Source organism: Chenopodium album, chromosome 8, assembly GCF_948465745.1.
Source record: "Chenopodium album chromosome 8, dcCheAlbu1.1, whole genome shotgun sequence".
Lineage (NCBI taxonomy): Eukaryota > Viridiplantae > Streptophyta > Magnoliopsida > Caryophyllales > Amaranthaceae > Chenopodium > Chenopodium album.
The window spans coordinates 36,652,438-36,676,471 of record NC_137841.1 but is presented as its reverse complement, the minus strand read 5'-3'; the positions used below and the strand labels follow the sequence as shown (position 1 = coordinate 36,676,471).

General features: G+C 39.7%; 1 non-coding gene across 1 annotated transcript; it reads left to right on the top strand.

The window, feature by feature from the left end:
* The first annotated feature begins 1,970 nt into the window (after positions 1 to 1,970).
* LOC145556848 (small nucleolar RNA R71) lies at positions 1,971 to 2,076 on the top strand. Its single transcript, XR_014091942.1, has one exon. It is a non-coding gene; the product is annotated as a small nucleolar RNA R71 (small nucleolar RNA).
* The last annotated feature ends 21,958 nt before the right edge of the window (positions 2,077 to 24,034 follow it).

The window sequence follows — 24,034 nt, the reverse complement described above, 5'->3', positions numbered from 1 at the left end:
CTAATCATGCACACATTATCAATAGAGCTAGGGGAATTAGCACACATAATTCCTTGCACAAGAGATAAAGACTGATGCATTGGTTTCAACTTAAAACTTTCCTCTTTCTTACCAACTCTCAAGGTAATACGGCCTCCTTTCACATCTATTAAGGCTCCCGAAGTGGCTAAGAAAGGTCTTCCTAAAATTATAGGCATATGGTCATCTTCCGCAATCTCAAGCACAATGAAATCAACGGGAATAGTGAACCCTCCTATCTTGAGAGGAACATCCTCAACTCTCCCCTTTGGAATCATAATAGTCCGATCGGCCAATTAAAGGGTTATGTTAGATGGGAGGAGCTCACCTAGCTTGAGTTTCTTGAAAATGGAATAAGGAACGATGCTCACACTAGCTCCACGATCACAAAAGGCATTATCAAACAATTTTCCCTTGATCTCACATGTAATAGAGAAATTACCCGGATCCTCCATCTTCTTGGGCAACTCATTATGAATGAAAGCACTACAACAATTCCCAACTTCAACCGAATCAACCTCATTACACTCTCTCTTCCCGCTCAAAATCTCCTTAAGGAACTTAGAGTACCTAGGCATTTGGGTAATTGCATCGGTGAAGGGGATAGAAAGGTGAACTTCCTTGAGCATAGCAAGAAACTTTCCAAATTGTTAATCTATTTGTGCCTCAAGAATTTTTGTGGGTATGGAAGGTCAGGTCTCCACACTTCCTCACGCTCTTTCTCACTACTCCTCTTTTCTCTTGCACCTCCTCATGACTCACACTCTTAGACACAACCTTCTCAACTTCCTCTGTTGGGTCACTCTTCTCCTCATCCTCCTCAATGGACCTTGAAACTCCCTCATTAAGAACTCTCCCACTCTTAGTGGTGATAGAATACATGGGTTTCTTAGGTTCCACTCCTTGAGAAGGCAAAGAGGATGGACTAGCACAATCCTGTAGAGTGTTGGCTAGTTGGGTTATTTGTGTCTCAAGCATTTTGTTATGAGTCATCATCTCATTAAATTTCTTGTCACTCACCGCCACATAGGTGTTTATGATCTTGGTTTGGTTATCAATCATTTCTTCCAAATTTATCTTAAATGATGATGGTTGGGAATAATAATTTTCACCATTGGCTTGAGGCTTTGGAGAAAAACCGGGTGGGGTTCCCCTTTAGTTGTTATTTTGAAAACTTCCCCGATTTTAGTTGTTATTCCAATTGCCTCGGCCTTAACTATTGCCACCATTATGGTAATGTCTACCAAAGCCTTGAGATTGACTTTGGTTTCCATACCCATGGCTTGGGTTTTGATTACTATAACCTTGGTTGTTATAGTTACCTCGGAAACTTGGTTTCCTTGGTTCCTATAGCCTCCATTGTTGTAGTTATCGAAACCACCTTGGGGGTGAGAATTCCTATTGCCAAAATTCTTATGTCCATCAAACCTTTGACCACCATTGGCATTAGACATAAATGTTCACATTCATTATTTTCAACATCATCACATCCATCAACAAAATTTTGAGAACACATGGAAGAATCATGATCATAAGATCCACAAGAATCACAAAATAGACAACCACTTGGCATGTTATTGGAAGTAGAAGGAGAAGAGTTAGAAAGTGTACCTCTCCCTTTAGATTGGGAGGGAAGACTCAATGAATTCGTAGAAACACTCTCAAGCTTTGCTTTGATCGATGTCATTTCCTTCCCTAGATTTGAAATTTGGGAGGACAAGTTGTTAATCGCGTTGAGATGATCCACCGAATAAACCGTCGAGCCACTCTTGCTCGTAGACTCCCTCTCTCCTACTTGCCAATCTCTATAGTATCTCACCACATCCTCAATTATGTCAACTACCTCTTCTTCCGTCCTATTCATTATAGGACCTCCGGCTCCTCCATCTAGGCATGACTTGCCTTGGGCACTCAAGCCTCCATAGAAAATTTGTATCACTTGATAGGTAGGAATTCCATGATGTGGGCACTATCTTTGGTACTCCTTGTACCTCTCCCATGCTTCATAGAGATTCTCATTAGGCCTTTGTTTGAATCCTTGGATCACGGCTCTAGCTTCCGCCGTCTTCTTTTGTGGGTAAAAGCGAGACAAGAAAGCCTTTGTGACTTCATTCCACGTCCTAAGGGAATTGGGCTTAACCTCCCTATCCAACCACTCTAAGGCACGACCAATAAGAGAAAAGGGAAACAACTTTAGCCGAATGAACTCTTGAGAAATGCCGTTCACCTTGATAGTATTACAATACTTCTCAAATTCCTTTAGGTGATTCAACGGGCTCTCACTCTTGGATCCACTAAATTGCCTCCGTTCTATCAAAGTAATCATGGCCGGTCTTATTTCAAAATCGTTTGCCGGTGTTGTAGGTGGAGCAATGCCGCTCTCAAACCTATAAGCACCGGGAATCCCCAACTCCGTCAAAGCTACTCTTTGATTCTCTCCCATGCCTTGCTCTTCTTCTTCCTCAAACTCTTTTTCACTTGAGGAACTTAGGCTCAAAGATCGGTTGGCTATCCTTCTTCGTGAAAGAGTTATTTTAATTTCCGGATCCAAAAGAACTAAGGACCTATCACGAGTTCTACTATGCATGCAAAAACTCAAAAGAAATTGTTAGTAATGCGGCTACAAGTGTAGCCTAAAAGAAAGAAGAAAAATCTTTTTGTGTTTTTGAATAAGATGGAATAGAATCAACAACAATACACAATAACAACACCATTCCCCGACAACGGCGCCATTTTGACGAGGGTCGGAACTAGGTCATTGAAAATAACCCCTACAGTAGGCCAAACAAAATTTGTAATCTCTCAACACACCCTTACACAAGTATAATGGTAAGTTGAGGGTCAAACCATTAAGGAACGGTGGGCGATTATCTATTGCCTAAGTAAAGCTACTCCGAAATGGTAGGGTGTAGGTATGTAAACTAGGACAAGGATGACTAAACAACGAATTGAAATCAAGTATGTAAAACGCTGGGGCTAGGATCCACATGTAATCATAACAGATTCAACTAATTGGGAGATCAAAGTGACTAAGTCAAGCAATGTGAGGGAAGACCAATCATGCAACCAAAAGAGCGTATCAAGCTATTTTCCTAGAGGTCTAACTAGCGTCAACTACGATAAACTCTAGCTAGGAACATCACAAGACACCTCAATCGTTAAATGCAAACCACAAATCAATGGTCCGTATCAATGTGAACTTACAATGCAATCTAGTGCAACAATCAAAGTTAACTACTCTTTAATTAATCACACACATGCACATGATCATCAACCAATTTAATCACACCGTCAACTCCATCAATTTTCCCCAATTAGCATTAATCCATTACTCATACATGCTTCACCATTACCCTAGCAAACAATCTACTCACTAGCCATTGAAATCAAGATCAAAACAACACTAAGCAACAAATTCATCATGATCAAATCAAACAAGCTAAAATCAAACAAAAATCAATCAAACTTCAATCAAACTAGAACAATGAAATCAAACTAAAGATTGAATTAAAGAAAAGGAATCCTTACAAACTTGATCAAAAATCAAAGGAAATGAAGAAATCTTCAATCATCAACAATCCACCATGAATTTCTCTCTCTAAAATCTCTCTAATTATGATCTAATTCTATTCTCTCATTGAATTCCCCCTCTAAAAATAGAAGGAAAGACTATATAAAGGAAAGATACAAAAGAAGAGTTAGTTAGATCGTCCCAAAAGAAACCCCGGAAGGTGCGGTCGCAACAAGGGAGAGGCGCGGCCGCGGGAAAATGGGTACGGAATAGGGACCAAGGCAGGCGCGCCCGTGCCACCACCTGGCGCGCCCGCGCCAACCAGGTGCGCGGCCGCACCAGCCTCGTGCGCGCCCGCACCTGGCAGCAGGGGAGCAATCCTCTTCTTCGTCCTAGCTCATCCTCGTGCGCTCGTCTTGGTGATGATGATGAACACTAAGGTAGGCAGTCTTGAAATGGCCATTTTGGTGGGTTCATGTCAAAATTATGCCCCCACCGCATGCATGCACCGGTCTCATGAACTTGCTCCTTGCATTCCTTCAAACTTGAGCTCCAAAAGACAAGCAAGAGGCATCCAAAATGATGAGAAATATGAGAGGAAGGCTCGGGAATCCTCGGAACACGATCATAACCTGAAAATACACGAAAACAAGAAAATAAAAGAGAAAAAGACCAAATAAACAAAGAAATGCACAAAGAAAGAAAACTAACTAAGGAAAGCACAAACTAAAGAAATAAAGAACAAAACTAAGGAAAACTAAAGAAAAGAGATATGAAATAGCATGAACTTCATCCTAAAAGAAGCCAAATGAGTGCCATAAATGACACTCACCAACCGCCTAGACTTGTTTTTTCTTTTTGCTCTCTTCTGGTTTTAGAGACGGCTAAGCAAGTCGACTCTCCTTTTGTCGGTCAGACTTCTTTGAGTCCGACTCTTTTTTGGAGGAGCAGAGCTTGGTCGCCTGTATGTAGGCGTCCGCCTCCATCAGGGCTCCTTAGAGGGTGAAGATTTTCTTGCAGACGAGTTCGAACTTGAAAGTCTGCTCGTCCTTCAGACCTTTGAAAAAGTCTGTATAAGCCACTTCGTCAGACAATCCTTGGATCTGGATTCTCACCATATTGAACCGCCTGACGCATGATCGCAGCCCCTCTCTATCTCCCTGATGCACATGGCCTAGATCAAGGCCCGTTTTCTTTGTAGGGATGTTCATAGAGAAGTTAGAAGCAAACAAGAATGCAAGCGTCTTGAAGCTGTTAATGCAACCAACTAGCAAATTGCCAAACCACTGCTGGGCTATGCCTTTTAGGGTGGCTGGGAAGCATCGACACAAGGCGGCATCATCCAACCCCTGTAAGTACATGAGGTGGGTGTATGCCAAGAGGTGGTCTTCTGGGTTGGAGGTACCATCATAGGTCCCAACCATTACATTTTTAACGTTGGCCGGTTGTTCGGCCTCAGCTATTTCCCTGGAGAATGCAGAAGGTTGTTCACCAAGGTTTTGTAGCCGAAGCTGCCAGTCCAAAGGCTAATAGCTATATGCTGCCTATCCTCCAAAGAAGGCAGGCTGGATGTAGGGCAAAGCAAGCGGTCGGTATAATGGTTGTGCCATATACTGCGCCGAGTTGATCACATGGGGCCCAGAGTGTACGAGGGGGCCGCTTGATGGGGTCCCCTGTACTGAAGGAGAATTCCTCACAGAGGTATTCTGGAAGCTATCATGATAAGTCGACGTTGAAGCCGACTCTGGCAGTTGTTAGGTCCTCTTCTCCTTGATGTATTGACGGGCAGATTTTTTGCTACCATCCAGTTGTACATACCGGATGGCTTTTATTGTCACCATTTCTGGAAACGGAGTCTTGAAAGGTCGAAATGGGGTTGAGCCTTCTCCTTTGGAGCCGGATGAGGAGTAGGCTGACGGTCGACTTTTGCTTTCCAGCTTGAGCTGGCTTTGTGGCCGACTGTTCCTTTCTGGGAGCAGCCGACCGTTTGTTGATTAGATACTTAATTTCACCTTTGAGGCTGCTCATGCATTTCATGAGCTCATTGCGGGTGACTAGGGCTAATCTTGCTGCCTTGGAGGGATCAGTCGGCTGCCCTGAGGGCTTACTTGAGTGTCCAGGAGGCCTGCTCGGACCCGCTTAGGTAGAATTATGCTCCTGCCTGTCTTTGTGACGGAGGCGCTTAGAGATGAGTGACCCATTTGGAGCCACAAAGGTTTCGATGTCTCCATTGTCACCTGAATCATGGTCCTACTGGACCTCTATTTCTTTCAGAGGTCGGTTGGTCTCTAGAGGCGACACAGGTTGCTCTTGTGAAGCCATCTTAAAGGTACTCTCTCCACAGACACCAAATGTTTCGGGGTTTTTTTAGTCCCTTGGGAGAGTTACAACTTAAAGACTGGATTCGCCAAGGTCGCCTGTACCTGCAAAACAAATGGAACTCCGAATGGTCGGAGGTCTGCCTTTGAAGATTAAGTTAGTATGGAATAGGAGTAAAACATGCGGAAAGTAGGTTATCTTCTCGGATTCCAAGCTCAGGTGTACTCTATTCTAGAGATCAATAAATGCGTTAATGATTAAAACGTAAAGTTTGAGGTGTCAAAAGATTGTCCCAATAATTGGGCAAATCTCTTTATTTATATGGTCATAGGAAAACGTGCCCTACCCTAAGGTTTGATGACCTAGGGATTAGGGAAGTGCCGTTTTGCGGTGCCCGTGAAGTTTGGGCCTTGAAGACCGCATTTTCCAAAGGGGGAATATCTATGTGACACGTGTCACGCATCTGGAGTGTAACACCCTAGAAATTCCTTTCCTTTAAATACCCACTTTACTTTTTAAAATACGATTTAGGAATATCTAAGACATTACCGCCACCGTGAAAACGGCTAAGACAACTATCAAAGATACACAACGGAAGACTTAAAATTAAAAACCGTTTAAACAAGTCAACTCAAAAGTACACCAAACGAAAGTAAAGTTTAAAACCGAAACAAACAAAGTCAAATAAAATAATACTACAACTTGGAACAATTAAAGGCCCTTATTCAAAACCGTTCCAAAACCAGACCTTTGCGTTAGTCCACACAAAATACGTCATAAATAAATAAAGCATAAAACACTTCGTGAACTAATGGAAACTAGCATGATTCCCTCTTCACTCATGCCCCGTCATGAATATGCTTCAATACCTAAAAGGTTTATCTCTACTTGTCCCCATTACTCTCCATTAAAAATGGGTCATCATAGGGCCAAGATAAAGACATGGCTAAACACAACAACACACACAATCAGCAAAGCAGCAAAGCTGAGTACATAAGCGTAATTAAACACACTAACATGCTTTCACCTATCAACACACACTTACCTCAATGCACCTATTTACAAGCACACACAAAACTCAACAAGACACTTTAACTAGACACTAAATAATTCATTTAGCGTTGATTACGCATCGAACGGGTTTCCAACTATACCTCCTCCAAATAAATTGAGGTTAACTGACACGGGAGCTAACCGAGCCGGCGACAAAACCACTCAAAGGTGGCGGAATTCCTGCGCATAATAATAAATAAAAAGGAATGTACACCGTCCTGTACTCCATTAGAAGTTATGATTAAATATAAAACCCCATAACTTCCCCCATTGTTCATACTCAAGGTATATACGTTCCAAGAGTTTTGGTGCGTAATCTCTTTCACTTTACGTGATTTACATGTTATTGGACTTGGTGATGACTCTCAAGCATAATAAATCAATCAACAATAAATATTCAATCAACCAAACATACCAATTTAATTCTTGAATAATTAGTGATCTCATATTATTTAATGTTGAACCCTTTTTAATTCTACCTCAGTGTCAAAGACACTTTAAACGCATAAAGCGCCAAAAATCCTATCCCTTGGTGTTAAAAACACCTTTAGTGCACAAAGGCACCAACATACAATTTATCCCTTGTGTACATAGACACTTATATAGCTTCTTCCTCATGCTTAAAGCATCCATAAAAATTATTTGAACCATAATAAAATTCCTTTTCAATATTCCAAACATAATTAAACATGTAGTTTAATTAATCATGCATTCCAACATGCCATAAATAAAAGTGTGGTTTAAACACAACATGCCCAAAATATAATTTTCTAATCCATAAACCATCACAGATAATTCATGCTTCACAATTCAATCACCAACACCATTAATTCACAATTCCATACATAAACCTTAGCATGATACTACTTGTAATTAATTGAAATCAAGCCTAGCATGATTCTACATCATCAAAATATGCTAAGTACGCGTACGTACCTTGAGTACGATTTTAAAATTGCCACGACTAGTAGAAATTGCTTACTTCAAAGTCTCCTACACATTAAAATCATAATAGAGTATTAAATTCCACTCTAAACAAATTTCCAGCAATATATACTATTTTAAAATCCCTCATAATTTAATTAAAGTAAGTTGAGATTATATTTAAAACATCATAATTAAGTCCCAATTAATAAGTAATTAAAATTCCTTCAAGAAACATAATATTAAGTGTTCTACATAAAATTCCAGCACTTTATTTTAATTAAAACTTGATGTAATTAAGCCTTAAAACACTTAAAACAAAGATCTACCCCAATATACATCATAATCCTTCAATAACTCATAAATCAAGAACCTAGGGTTTCAAAAATTGGAGCTTTTTAATTAAAAACCAAATCTGAAAATTAATCAACATAATTATAATAATCAAACACCAAAATTAAATCCCAAAACTCATAATTTAAAATTAGATTAAAGCATAGATTAAATTTGAGCAAGAAAGATTTGATTTTTAAGTTTTTTTTTTCGAAACCCACGACTGCCGACAGCAGGTCGGCGCCATTGCCGGCTACTGCCAGCACTGGTGGTCGCCACTGCTGCCGGCTGGGTGGCTGGTGGTCGGCGGCCCACCGGTGGTGGTGGTTGCAGGTGGTTGTGGTGCGAAAACAAAAGGGGAAGGGGAAAGAGAAAGAAAAGAAAAGAAAAAGAAAGAAGAAAACATAAGGAGAAAAGGGAGAGAAATTTACCTTGGGTTTTCTCTACTCTGGGCAAAGTTGATTTGCCTCATAAGAGGGATATTTATACCCCTTCTCTATCACCCTTTTACCCTAAACTTTCCTCCTTTAGTTTTTCCTAATCCCTTCCCTACTAAAACATGTTAAAATCATAATTTTCTAAAATAAAACCCCAACTTTTATAAAATAAATAATTAAACAAACTTTCCTTTAGTAAAAATATTTCCAAACTTATATAGGATAAATAATTAAAACACCATAATTAAAATATTAAAATTATTTAAATACCTTTATAAAATACATATTTTAAATAAAATACGTATAAAAATATGGGGTATTACAGTCTACCTCCCTTAAATAAAGTTTCGTCCCGAAACTTGGGAAATGAAATTCAAAACTTTTCCTCTTTATGTATAGTATTGCTGTACTTTTTGTCATTCCTTTACTCCTTTGTGTCTCTTTGAGAGCACTAATACTCAAAATACTTAGTAGAATTTGTGCAAAAAGCACCAAAAATATGTAAAATATAGGGAAAAAGCGCGAAATTCTATCGCATTCTACCCCCCTTAAAGAAAACGAGTTACGCCCCCGTAAATCAACATACCTGAAACAACTCCGGGTATTTCTTTTTCATTTAATCTTCTGCCTCCCAAGTGGCTTCCTCATATTCTTGGTTAGACCAAAGTACTTTCACAATGTTAACGTTCTTATTGCGTGTCCTACGCACTTTACTGTCAAGAATCTTGACAGGTCTCTCCTCATAAGTTAAGCTTTGATCTAACTCAATGGTTTCGGGTTGTAGCACATGGGATTTATCAGGAATGTACCTTCTCAATTGGGACACATGAAATACATCATGTACTTTACTAAGCTCCATAGGTAAGGCTAACCTATAATCTACTTTGCCTATTCTTTGCAGTATTTCATATGGACCAATGTATTTTGGACTGAGCTTTCCTTTCTTTCCAAATCTCATCACTCCTTTCATTGGTGACACCTTTAACAACACTTTATCACCAATTTCGAACTCTTCTTCCCTTCGCTTTAAGTCTGCATAGCTCTTTTGGCGATCTTGAGCTGCTTGAATTTCCCTTACTTGCTTAACTGTATCTTCAATCATTTGAGGCCCTAGGATCATAGTGTCACTAATGTCATTCCAACAAATTGGACTACGACATTTCCTCCCACACAAAGCCTCAAATGGTGCCATTCCTATGCTCACATGGTAATTATTATTGTAGGAAAATTCAATTAAATCCAAGCTATCTTCCCGTCCTCCCTGGAAGTCTATTACACAAGCTCTCAACATGTCCTCCAAGATTTGAATGGTTCTCTCAGTTTGCCCATCTGTGGCAGGGTGAAATGTCGTACTCATCTTAAGTGTTGTACCAAAATTTTCTTGTACACTTTTCTAGAATTTTGAGAGAAACCTGGAATCTCTGTCAGATACAATATCCTTTGGAACCCCATGTAACCTCACAACATGTTTGATGTAAGCTTTGGCAAGTTGTTCCATCTTCCAAGTTTCTTTCATTGGTATAAACACTGTTGATTTTGTAAGTCTATCCACCACTACCCAAATGGTATCATTTTCACTCTGTGACTTAGGAAGGCAAGTCACAAAATCCATTGAAATGCAATCCCATTTCCATCCTGGAATTTCTAAAGACTGCACCGTTCCTTGAGGCCTCTTGTGCTCTATCTTCACCTTTTGACATGTTAAACACTTTGCCACAAAATCAGCAACCTCATTTTTCATTCTAGGCCACCAAAACATCTTCTTCAAATCCTTATATAGCTTGTCTCCTCCCAGGTGTACTGAGTAAGGTGTATTGTGGCCTTCTTCCATCAATTTTCTCTTCACTTCCTCACATTTCTGTGGTACGCACCATCGATCTTTGTACCTCAAACTCCCATCTTCGTGAATCTTGAAGTCTGTGGTTTTTCCCTGCTTAATTTTATCACGAATCCTATCCAACTTTACATCTCCCTCTTGGTTGGCTTGAATCTCGTCGAATATTGTTGGTTGGATGCTTAGACTCGCAAGAATGCCCGCTGGTACTCCCTATTCTACAACTTCTTAATTCAATTTCATCATTTCCCTACATAACTCATTAGCTACTACTAACGAGTTTAATCCATGACTAGTTTTACGACTTAAAGCATCCGCAACCACATTCGCTTTCTCTTCATGGTATTGTATGTCTAAATCATAATCCATCGTATACTCTAACCATCTCCTTTGACGAGAGTTCAAGTCCTTTTGGGTGAAAATGTACTTTAAGCTTTTATGGTCTGTGTAAATTCTACATTTCAATCCATACAAATAATGGCGCCAAATTTTTAGTGCAAAACTGATTGCAGCTAATTCCAAATCATGGGTTGGATTGTTTACTTCGTGGGTCTTTATTAACTGCCTCGATGCATATGCAACCACCTTCCCATTTTGCATAAGCACGCACCCTAAACCATTCTTTGATGCATCGCTATACACATCATACAGTCCACTATCGTCTGGAAGTGTAAGCACTGGTGCTGTAATTAGTTTATGTTTCAAGAGTTGGAACGCCTCTTCACACTTATCGTCCCACTCAAACTTCTTTTCCTTCTTCATCAAGGTGGTCATAGGTTTAGCAACCTTGGAAAAATCCTTGACAAAACGCCTATAATACCCTGCTAAACCTAAGAAACTTCGCACATCATATACTGTCTTGGGTGTAGGCCAACTCTTAACAGCTTCTATTTTGGCTGGGTCTACCTCTACTCCGTCCTTGGACACGAAAAGGCTACCTTTTCCAACCAATACTCACACTTAGAGAATTTTTCATAAAGGTGGTTTTCTCTTAGTATTTGCATAATTGCCCTTAGGTGTTCTGCGTGCTCTTCCTTGCTCTTTGAGTACACCAATATATCGTCTATGAACACTACTACAAACTTATCCATAAATTGATGAAACACCCTATTCATCAAATCCATAAAGATTGCTGGAGAATTTGTCAATCCAAAAGGCATAACTGTAAACTCGTAGTGTCCATATCTTGTCCTAAATGCGGTTTTAGGAATGTCCTCGTCGGCAATCCTCAATTGGTGATACCCAGATCTCAAGTCAATCTTTGAAAACACTGTGGCACCCTTTAGTTGGTCAAACAAATCATCAATTCTTGATAAGGGATACTTATTCTTTATGGTTACTTTATTTAGTCCCCGTAGTCAATACACAACCTCATACTTCCATCCTTCTTTTTCACAAATAGAACTGGCGCTCCCCAAGGAGAAGCACTTGGTCTAATGTATCCCTTTTCCAATAAATCTTGCAATTGCTCCTTTAACTCACTCATTTCTGAAGGTGCCATTCGATATGTTGCCTTGGATATTAGGGCTGTTCCGAGAACTAAAGCTATGGTAAAGTCGACTGCCCTCTTAAGTAGCATTCCAGGAATCTCCTCTGGAAATACATCCAGGAATTCATTGACTGCTTCTATATTTTCTGGATTTGTCACTTGTTCATGGTCCATATTCCTAACAATACATAAATATACTGGATGTCCCTTCTTCATGTATTTTGCTAATTTTAGCACTGATATTAACCTTGGGCACTTGGTTTTACCATTCATCCAGTAAGTTACTGATTCATTTCCACTTGTGACCATCTTCGCTTTTTCTGATCTACAACTAATCTCAACATTATACTTACTGAACCAGTCCACTCCCAGAATAAGATCAAAGTCACTCAGCCCAAACTCAATAAGGTCAGATAGGAATGTCTGTAGACACCTAAAAATGCCTCCCCAAAACCAAACCCGATGATGAACAACCTTTCACCGCCACTATTGGTCGGGTTCAGTATTTAATCCCGAGAGTGCTTAAAAAATCGTATTTTATTAAATTCATATCTTTGAACAGTCCATGGATTAGTCTTGATGTTTGGTAAAAGCATAGTTTTAATTTCAGCCCAAACTTATTAATTAATTCTAGCCCAAAGCTTTTTTATTTTATTGTTTTATTATTTGTTTTTGGCCCAAACCCTTTATTTATTTTTATTTAATTATTTTCTTATTTTAGCCCGAATAATAAAAAGTCAGAAAAGGCCCGAAATTATCAATCGGCACTTAAAATGCCGAAGGAAATTAGGGTTAAAAATGTATTTAGACGGAAAAACGGGCTGGAATTTCCCGCGCCACGACAGGTACTTACCGTGTCACGGGAATCCTTCCCGTCTGACGGTGGGATTTCCCGTGACACGGGAGGTCTGCCGTGACACGGGACGTTCCGTGTCTTTTCCGCGTAAACCCTTGACGCGTTTTCTATCCCGTTTTTTGAAAATTTCCCGCGTCACGCCAAAAGTGTACCGTGTCACGGGAAAGTGTACCGTCTGACGGTGGGGCTTCCCGTGTCACGGTACAGTTTGACCGTGTCACGGGATACTTTTTTAGGGTTTTTATCATTTTAGGGTTCCGTGTGCTCCCTCAGCACATTTTCCCTATAAATACCCCCTCATTTCTGATGTACGGGGCACCGAGTAATTCTCGTATTTTATTTTCTCTCTTCTATGCTTTAGCCTAAACACTAGCCTACCCTTTTCACTTCAAAATTCCTTCTTCAAGTACTCAAAGGAGTCCATACTTTACTCGTGGTTCTATCCTTAAGCCAAGGCGTGAAAGGTAGAATTGTTTGAGGGTTTGGCCCCAAAATCAACTTTACTTTATTTAATTTAATTTAATCGTCGTTTTATTATTTCCTTGAAGTTACTAACTCGTTTATTTTGTAGTTGCAAACAAACAGAATCAAAGTAAGAGTCGTGCTCCTTTTATTTTTATTATTTTTCTAACGATTTTATGTTGTTGGAATTGTGATTAAATTGGTTTTAATATTAATGTTATTCTATTATTGATCACCATATTGCATATTTAAAGGGAATATGTAATTGAAAATCACGCCTAATAAGATAATTTGGACAACCGGTTTAGGATCCTTTTAATCTTATTATTAATTGAAGTGATCACCAATATTTTAGAATTATGTGTGCATTAATATTAAACCAATTTAGTTAAATAATAGTTCGGAGCGAATTGAATTATTGTTTGTATGCCTTTGAGATCACAAGAATGCTTTTCACTATAAGAATCGAGTAGAGGCCAATACGGGCGAATGTGACTCCATGACTCACTTCGTACCATCATCCCCGATCCTCCTTTCGTGGTTCCGAACCATATGGAGTTAGTAATCTCATGGATTATGAATGGGGTGTAACCTTCACGGGTCAATCGTTGTTGCCTATCGTTGTCCCTTATCGTGGTTGCCTTTTTATGATCTGTGAACGGTTTACAAGTTCCTTAAAAACTTGTTGGCGGCTCCCTACTTTATTTGTCCCTAATCGTATTATGTCAATTCCCACTTCCTATGAGTGCCAAGCATATTCACAACATGCTTTTAACGTAGGCGCACTTCGAGCGACGCCTACAATTTGGCGACTCCACTGGGGAGGATTCTTAATTATTTATCGATTTGAGTGATCGGTATTTAATTAAGATGAGTGGATGAGACTTGAAAGGTTCTTGAAAAAATATTCCTGTGATTAATTTGCCTTTTTTGCATCTGCATAGACGTTTTAACGTCGCGTTCAGGTCTGTCCCGTAGGAAAAATTGGATAACTTGGTTGCGCGCGAAGGAAAACAGGGCACCAGTCAGATTTTCTGACTGCCGTGCCACGGCAGAATCTGCCGTGTCACGGTAGTCCTAAAATCAGTCCGGTGGCTTATTTTCTTTCCTCACAGTCGACTTCCTTCGATTTTTCTGAAAAAACGTATGTGTTCTACATGCGTCTTAGCCCCGGGGGATTTAAGCTCTATCGACCCAAAAACGCTCATGGCAATAAGGGTTCATCCGAGTTATTAAATCCACCCAAACCATGGAGTCGAGTTCTATTTCATCACGAACTCGCGGAGCCGCCTGTTGGCATACACCCGCAAGGGAGGCTGCCTTGCTTACGTGTCCAAACTCTTAACCATGGTACCCTTTTGACACCCAAAGCTTGACCAATAGTTGAACATAGATCTTGACTCTAGGTTGCGAACTTTTTTACATCATTGTGCCTAAATGCTATGTGGTTGTTTGGTGCTAACCTTCATGCGTTTACTCTTTTGTTTAACCCATGACCGAGGGTTCTTATTCTCACATAGTAATTAGTACGGATCTAAAATCGGTTAAAATCTGGAAAAATCACAAAACTGACCTGGAACTGCGCACCGTGTCACGGCATGTTCTGCCGCACCACGGTGAACAGTACCGTGACACAGGGTTGTCTACCGTCTGACGGCAGACTGCACCATGTCACGACAGTCTGTACCGTGACACGGTGCCCAGAAAAGTGTCATGTCAGTCCTTTTTTCGATTTTTGTGCGAATGCTGTGTCCGGTTTTGTGTCGTGACTAGTTTTACGGTCAAAACACGCGTCCATAACCTCACTTAATCACTCACATGTCGTGTTCACACACTTTTTTGCTTTAAGTCGTGCACCACTTTTTGACCGTATTTTAGGGAAGTCTTGTTTTTGTGTCGTTTTTTTTAGAGTAAGTCGGATGGTATCCTCCCTTTAAAAATAAACAAGTAGAATTTCAAAATTATAGTTTTTATCCCGTGCCACGTCAGCATCCACCGTGACACGGGAATGGTTGCCGCGACACGGGACTGTCCACCTTGTCACGGCACAGTCCACCGTGGCACGGTGGACCTGTAAAAAAAATAAAATAAAATAAAATAAATGTAAAATATTCCCGTGACACGGGATTTTATCCCGTCTGACGGGAGAAGTTCCCGTGTCACGGCAAAAAAAAAAAAAAACCGTGCCACGTCAGCATCTACCGTGGCACGGGAATGGCTGTCGCGCCACGGGAAACTCTACCGTGACACGGTGGAATTTTCAAAAAAAAAAAAAAAAAAAAAAAGCGTCAGTCAAGTCTTCCATGTTAATTTGGTCCTCGCGTCAGTCATTTTGGTTATTGTTCACATGTCTAGCCATACGATCATACCACGAGTCTTATAACATCACTTAGTCACTCACGAGTCAAGTATAGTCCACACACTTTCTTTATGTTCCGACTCGAGTCGTGCACCAGGTCGTTTATGATCGTATATTAGGTTCATGCACCTTTTTTTCGTCATAATAAAAAATGAGTGGAGTTTTCTCACCTGTTTTCAAATGTCTATTTTTTTTCCTTCCTTTCCTATCTTGAGAAATGTGTCAAACAATTAAGTGAATTATTTTATTTCACAGTACTTAGTCAAGGAACAGGGATAGATCAATACGGTTCGAGCCATTACCGCAACAATCTCTCAGATCTAATAGGCGTTCAAAGTGAACTTTGTCATCTCCGTTACTCATCACCTTTCAATGGCCACTAAAGAAGACATTGAGAACATCAACAAATCCATTGAGGCACTGTCTTCCATGATGCAAACCCTTACCACTAGGGTCACTACCATGGAACAAAACAAGGTCACTGTTTCCACCCTTGACAAACTGAAGGAACAAATGAGTAAGATTTCTGAGGATTTCACTTATGTGGAACGGCCTCCCACTCCTTTGAATGTGAAGGACAGACTCCCTGAAAAGTTCTCCACTGCTGATATTCCAAAGTTCAAGCCTACTGACAATCCAATATTCCATTTGAAGGCATTCTCTGCAACCATGGCTCTTAAGAGATTGGACGTAACACTCTTCCCTACGGTGTTCCCTCTCTCCTTAGAACATGCTTGCCAACAATAGTTTTATTCCTTAGATGCCAAGCATACTGCGACTTGGCAAGATGTCACCGAAAGTTTCATGAATCGTTACAAGTGTAACATTCAACTAAAACTTCTAAACGTGAACTCTCCATTCTCAAACAGAAAGAGAATGAAGGCTTCACCGCTTACCTGAACATGTGGAGGGAAACAGCTTCACTCTTGGTAGATCCCCCCAAAGAAAGAGAGATGGTTCGCCTCTTTATTCAAAATCTGACTCATAAATATAGGGAACATCTCAAATTTCTTCCACTGAACACTTTCGAAGCTGTATACGACATCGGCATCAATATCGAGGATGAGCTAATAAAGACTGGTGGTAGTAACAATAATAACACTTGGAAAAACAAGAAGAACGACCATCCTTCTTCTTCGTCTTATAAGCACGAAAATACTACCAACAATATAAGCCAAGTTGATCTCAATGAAGTGTTAGCTCTTGATACTCCATTGCCCAAGAAGAAAAGAACTTACACTCCTTTAGAAATGACTTATGATGCGGCCTTTGATCGCCTTTACAGTTAAGGCCTGATCACACCTATTGGGCCATTTCCAGAGCCAAAACCTGAAGAAAGGAGCGCCAAATGCAATCCCAATGCCCATTGCAAGTACCATCAAGGAAGGGGCCACACTACGGAGCAATGTTGGAATTTGAAGGACGTCATTCAAGACTTGATGGATGCAAATAAACTTCCTGTCCCTCCAGGCGGCAAGAAGTAATGAATACAAGGCACACAGATCCTTCGTGCAAGATTTCATGCTTTTTTTTTATTCTTTTGTTTCAACCCTCTCCCCCAATAAGTCTAGCATAGGTTCCCGTTATCCATGTGTACTGTCTATGTGTCATATTTCTTACCTTTTCCATCAATGAGCATTCCTTTCCTTTGCAATCGATCATCAAATTCATTTGCAAAATAAAAAAATAATAATAATAATAAAAAAATCAATTACCGAACTAAACCCAAGGTACACCAATGACTTGAGGCACCTTTGCAACCATGTCATTCCCTGTTAACCGTTCAATCACATTCCATTTCTTCATCAACCATTTTGAGCCTCGTCTAACGTTTGGCCTTCATTTCTTCAACCCACATTCACTCAACCCTGGAATTGGAAGATGTGCAATTTGTGTAACATTCAAAAAGCAAGTAAAAAAAAAAGCAGCAAAGCAACAATAAAACAATGTCTAAAGGCAAGTGTTCCAATGTCTTTGATATGAACACGTCTCAAATTGCGTCTCTCATCGAGTGCTTGGTACCGTGCCTGAGAAACATGAATGCTAAGTGAGTGATGGACCGCATGATCTGAGATTGTCTACATTGATTCAAAAGAATAAAAAAAAAGAGAGAAAAAAAGAAATTCAAAACAAACAAAAAAAAAAGGTTGGAAATAAACTTGCAAAATTCAAAATTTTCAAATTCACAATTACACATCTTGGGGGCTTCTCTCGGGTCTTGAGCCTTTTACCCCTTTCTTCCTTAAACCATCAACTTAACCACATTACAACCCTTGAAAGACCTCTTTGAGGTGTACATACACTTGTGCAAAGTTCGGTTAGAGCTACGTTCGGCCTGATTCCTAACGGATACGTAGGCAACCTCACATCGAGGTGTGGCCACATTCATATTCATATCCATGCATGATCGAGTCAAAGAATATCCAATGCTTATCCCTACCCATTTAGAGCTAGACTTGGGGGCTTGAACCCAAATCACATTAGCTTACTTAGCCTGAAGAGTCATCATCTTTAACTCTTCTCACATCTCTTTCCATCGCTATAACCCTTGCAGCCAGCCTTAGTATCACATTCACACACTTCACTCACACATCCATATCCATATCAATCATCCTTCCCTTTAAGAGCCCTTTATCATGAAATCTTGTTTCAACACTGTGCATGTTTCATCATATTTAAAGACAACATTCAGTAGAAGAAACATTGTATACTTGCTTAGCTTCCTGACCTGAGCAATGTTCATTGTTTCGCATAATGTGCTAAGAAACATTTATATATCAATGATTTTTAATCATACAAAGCATATCGTGCTTAGCTCCTTGACCTAAGCAACGTTCATTATTATGCAATAATCACTATACGTGCTTAGCTTCCAGACCTAAGTGACGTTCAAAATTGCTTCTTTACACCATATATGATGCTTAGCTCCATGACTTAAGTTCATTCATCTATCGTGTCACATGATGTAATTGTCCTTAGCCTCCTAGCCTAAGAACATGCATCATGCATACATTATTTTCAGGACAAACAATTCAATCCATACGATTCATTTCGTCTTGCTCAAGGAGGAAGTTCAAAACTTCTCTCCCTTTTCATTATTTTATTTTGGGGAAGTTCAAAAAACTTTTTCAGAGTTTTCATCGAAGGAAGTTCGAAAATAAAAGTTCAGTTTTCACATCTTTCTTTTTCGGGAGAAAGTCGGTACCCTCCACTCATGACAAAAATTGACGGAAAATTTTTGCTTTTGCATCTTCGTTTGCTTGTGTCTCCACACACACACATATACACACACACACACACTCACAAGTCATACACATGTCATGTCACATCAAGTCAAACTTGGTCAAGTTAGTGGTCAAGTCAATCACAGTATATACGAGTCCATTGGCAAATTTATTTTTGCAGGTCTTATCTACAGCCCACGTCCGGGGACAAGCGTACCATCTACAGCCCACGTCCGGGGACAAGCGGACCATCTACAGCCCACGTCCAGGGATAAGCTGACCACCATCATTTCATGACGCAAGGTTCTCGATACACAGAGACTTGCAATCTCATCATCTTTCGACTTTCCTCAAGCATGGAAAGTATTATCCGGTGGATTTTTCTTCAAGTATAGAAAACCGCCAAATCGGCTTTCCTCAAGCATGGAAGGCATTATCGGTGGAATTCTTCAAGCATAGAATGACACCATATTCATCAGTCGGCTTTCCTCAGGCTTGGAAAGCGTTATCGGTGGATTTTTCTTCAAGTATAGAAAACTGCCAAGTCGGCTTTCCTTAGGCTTGGAAAGCGTTATCGGTGGATTTTTCTTCAAGTATAGAAAACCGCCAAGTCGGCTTTCCTCAGGCTTGGAAAGCGTTATCGGTGGATTTTTCTTCAAGTATAGAAAACCGCCAAGTCGGCTTTCCTCGGGCTTGGAAAGCGTTATCGGTGGATTTTTCTTCAAGTATAGAAAACCACCAAATTCCTTTGTCGGCTTTCCTCAAGCATGGAAGGCATTATTGGTGAAATTCTTCAAGCATAGAATGACACCAAATTCGTTCATCGACTTTCCTCATGCATGGAAAGTATTATCCGGTAGCTTTCTTCAGGCTTAGAAAGCTACCAAACTCTTCAGTCGGCTTTCCTCAAGCATGGAAAGCATTTCAACAAACGTCATCCGGTGGATTCCTTCAAGCATAGGAAAATACCAAACTCATTTGTCACCGATACACTGGTGTCAGATACGTATTCTATCCCTTTACTCCTTTTATCTGTAGAACTAACATTTTTCTACAGGTATCGGCGTATACAGAGTGATTTAGGATCGCAGAACGTCTTAAATCATTCTCCGTCCCTATCGGCTACTTTGACTATCGTTTTCGAAACTGACGTTTCTACAAACTCAGTCAAAGTGGGGGCTTCTGTAGACACCTAAAAATGTCTCCCAAAAACCAAACCCGATGATGAACAACCTTTCACCGCCACTATTGGTCGGGTTCAGTATTTAATCCCGAGAGTGCTTAAAAAATCGTATTTTATTAAATTCATATCTTTGAACAGTCCATGGATTAGTCTTGATGTTTGGTAAAAGCATAGTTTTAATTTCAGCCCAAACTTATTAATTAATTCTAGCCCAAAGCTTTTTTATTTTATTGTTTTATTATTTGTTTTTGGCCCAAACCCTTTATTTATTTTTATTTAATTATTTTCTTATTTTAGCCCGAATAATAAAAAGTCAGAAAAGGCCCGAAATTATCAATCGGCACTTAAAATGCCGAAGGAAATTAGGGTTAAAAATGTATTTAGACGGAAAAACGGGCTGGAATTTCCCACGCCACGGCAGGTACCTACCGTGTCACGGGAATCCTTCCCGTCTGACGGTGGGATTTCCCGTGACACGGGAGGTCTGCCGTGACACGGGACGTTCCGTGTCTTTTTCGCGTAAACCCTTGACGCGTTTTCTATCCCGTTTTTTGAAAATTTCCCGCGTCACGCCAAAAGTGTACCGTGTCACAGGAAAGTGTACCGTCTGACGGTGGGGCTTCCCGTGTCACGGTACAGTTTGACCGTGTCACGGGATACTTTTTTAGGGTTTTTATCATTTTAGGGTTCCGTGTGCTCCCTCAGCACATTTTCCCTATAAATACCCCCTCATTTCTAATGTACGGGGCACCGAGTAATTCTCTTATTTTATTTTCTCTCTTCTATGCTTTAGCCTAAACACTAGCCTACCATTTTCACTTTAAAATTCCTTCTTCAAGTACTCAAAGGAGTCCATACTTTACTCGTGGTTCTATCCTTAAGCCAAGGCGTGAAAGGTAGAATTGTTTGAGGGTTTGGCCCCAAAATCAACTTTACTTTATTTAATTTAATTTAATCGTTGTTTTATTATTTCCTTGAAGTTACTAACTCGTTTATTATTTTGTAGTTGCAAACAAACAGAATCAAAGTAAGAGTCGTGCTCCTTTTATTTTTATTATTTTTCTAACGATTTTATGTTGTTGGAATTGTGATTAAATTGGTTTTAATATTAATGTTATTCTATTATTGATCACCATATTGCATATTTAAAGGGAATATGTAATTGAAAATCACGCCTAATAAGATAATTTGGACAACCGGTTTAGGATCCTTTTAATCTTATTATTAATTGAAGTGATCACCAATATTTTAGAATTATGTGTGCATTAATATTAAACCAATTTAGTTAAATAATAGTTTGGAGCGAATTGAATTATTGTTTGTATGCCTTTGAGATCACAGGAATGCTTTTCACTATAAGAATCGAGTAGAGGCCAATACGGGCGAATGTGACTCCATGACTCACTTCGTACCATCATCCCCGATCCTCCTTTCGTGGTTCCGAACCATATGGAGTTAGTAATCTCATGGATTATGAATGGGGTGTAACCTTCACGGGTCAATCGTTGTTGCCTATCGTTGTCCCTTATCGTGGTTGCCTTTTTATGATCTGTGAACGGTTTACAAGTTCCTTAAAAACTTGTTGGCGGCTCCCTACTTTATTTGTCCCTAATCGTATTATGTCAATTCCCACTTCCTATGAGTGCCAAGCATATTCACAACATGCTTTTAACGTAGGCGCACTTCGAGCAACGCCTACAATGTCCTTTCTTCTATTTCTAAAGGCACATTTCTAAAGGTTTTGGTACATTTCACTACCCCACCTGTCGAAATGGTTATGGGTAAATCTACTACTTCTACTGTCTTTAAATAGTCTTTAAGTTTTGAAACAATACCCTTAGAAACAAAAGAAAAAGTTGCACCAGAATCAAACAATACTTTAACAGGAATAGAGTTAATAGAAAAAGTACCAGTGATAGCATCTTTCGTGGCATCCGCCTCATGCCTACTCAAAACATTCAGTTTCCCTTCAGTTCCACCCTTCTGTTGGCTATTCCCACTGGTGGTGTTACTGTTCTTCACTCCATTCTGTTGCACTCCCTTATTCCCAGTAAAGTTTTTGTTGTTTCCCTGGAAATTCCTCTTGTTTCCTCCTGAATTATTGTTGTTTTGCCTGTTCCCATTGCTATTCTTGGAGAAACACTCATACTCCCTATGCCCAAGTTTATTACAAACACGAAAAGCGACCAAATTTCCCTCGCAATCCTTCCCAGGGTGGTTATTTCTACACCTCTTGCAAAAATAAATCCTCCCATTCTTGTTATTCCCCTGGTTATTGTTTCTAGCCCCTCCATTGTTGTTACGGTTTCTCTGACGGTTATTACCCGGGAAGTTATTATTGTTGTGAAAGTTATTGTTATGGTGGTACTTCTGCTTCTTAAAACCATTCTGGTTTCCCTGCTGGTTACCAGAAACCTTCCCCACTTCCTTCCTCTTCTCTCTTCCTTCTATTTCAGCTAACTCCTTCTTCTTCTTCTCCTCCAATGCATAAAGGTGTGCGGCCCTTCCATATACTTCATCCAGGGTCTCAAATACTTGCCCGCACAGATTTAACTGCAAATTAGTAGTTAAACCACTCTCAAACTTCCTAGCTTTTGCTTTCTCCGTAGCGACAAACTCTTCAGCAAAACGGGACAACTCAATAAACTTGGTGTAGTATTCAGTAACTGACATCCTTTCCATCTTCAGGTTTGAGAATTCCTCAGCTTTCTGCTTCTGCAAAAAGCTAAGATAAAACTTGTCTCTCACTTTCTCTTGGAACTTAGCCCAATTGAACCCATGTAGCGCTCTAATGGTAGTCTCATTTTGTTGCCACCAAAGGTCAGCTTCACCCCTCAGATAGTAAGTAGCACAACTCACTTTTGAGTTTTCAAGGCATCCCACAGCTTTAAATAGTTTCTCAAATTCCCTCAACCAGTTTTCCAATATGATAGGATCATACTCCCCTTGATATGTTGGTGGCTTACTTTGTGCCACCTTCTTAAAGAGCTCCCCCTGAGCATCCCCATTACCAGTTGAGTTTCTTGCGAATTGTTGGGCAACTGCTGCCAATTGCCTCACTACTTCATTCAAATCATTTCCACCATTACCATAACTTCTTCCCCCTGCCATTTTGCTTCTCCTGAATTAAGGACAAGGGTCTATATTAGAAATGGCTATGGTTAATTCTCAAGACATACACCCATCTATTACCTAGCACTCTTTAAACATTCACAGTAAAATTTGAAGCTAACAAATTGGGATAGCGAAAGCTAAGAATTCCCTAAATTTGTAACTTTGTCAATGAATTATTGATTGCTAACCAACCATACATTTAATAAAGCATCACATGGATGAAAAAAAAAATTCCCATAGATGCCCATAGCTTAGAAATATTTATTGGAATTAGTTTGCTTGGAATTTTGGCTATTGGAATAGTGATGTGAAATGGGAGATTTGGAAAATAAATGAATTTATGTATTAATAATATATAAAAATTTTGACAAGGAAATAAATGAGGTCTTATTAATTAAAATAGACTAAAATTACTAAAATAAAAATTGTTTTCTAGAAACTTATGTGGTCATGCCACTTATTAATTTAAAACTAAAATATTAATAACTAAAATAAAGACTGTGAATTCATGACGAGGAAAGTTATAAAATCTAATCCTTTCGAACGTTGTCCCTTTTGTTAGTGGATTGTTTGTAGCTTGAAAGATCGAAATCAGAATCATTTGACTCCTCCATTGGTTCAGGTGACTCAGGTTCGGGTTCCACTTGTACAAACTCCCCTTCTTCCTCCTCATCCGATGAAATGTCTATTATTATTGGAGGTGGAGGTGGATTAGGATTAGAAATCTCCATAAGTGAGTTATCTCCCTCTTGTTGTTCTCCATTTTCTGCCTGACTACCCCCTGACGAAGAAGAAGAAGAATTTCCTGGTTATTGATTAGGAGGAGGATTGTTCCCTACTGGATTATCGTAGTAGTAGTCAGGGTAGGGGAGATTTAAGTGCTGACAATGAGCTTTTTCCACTCTTACGAGATATTTA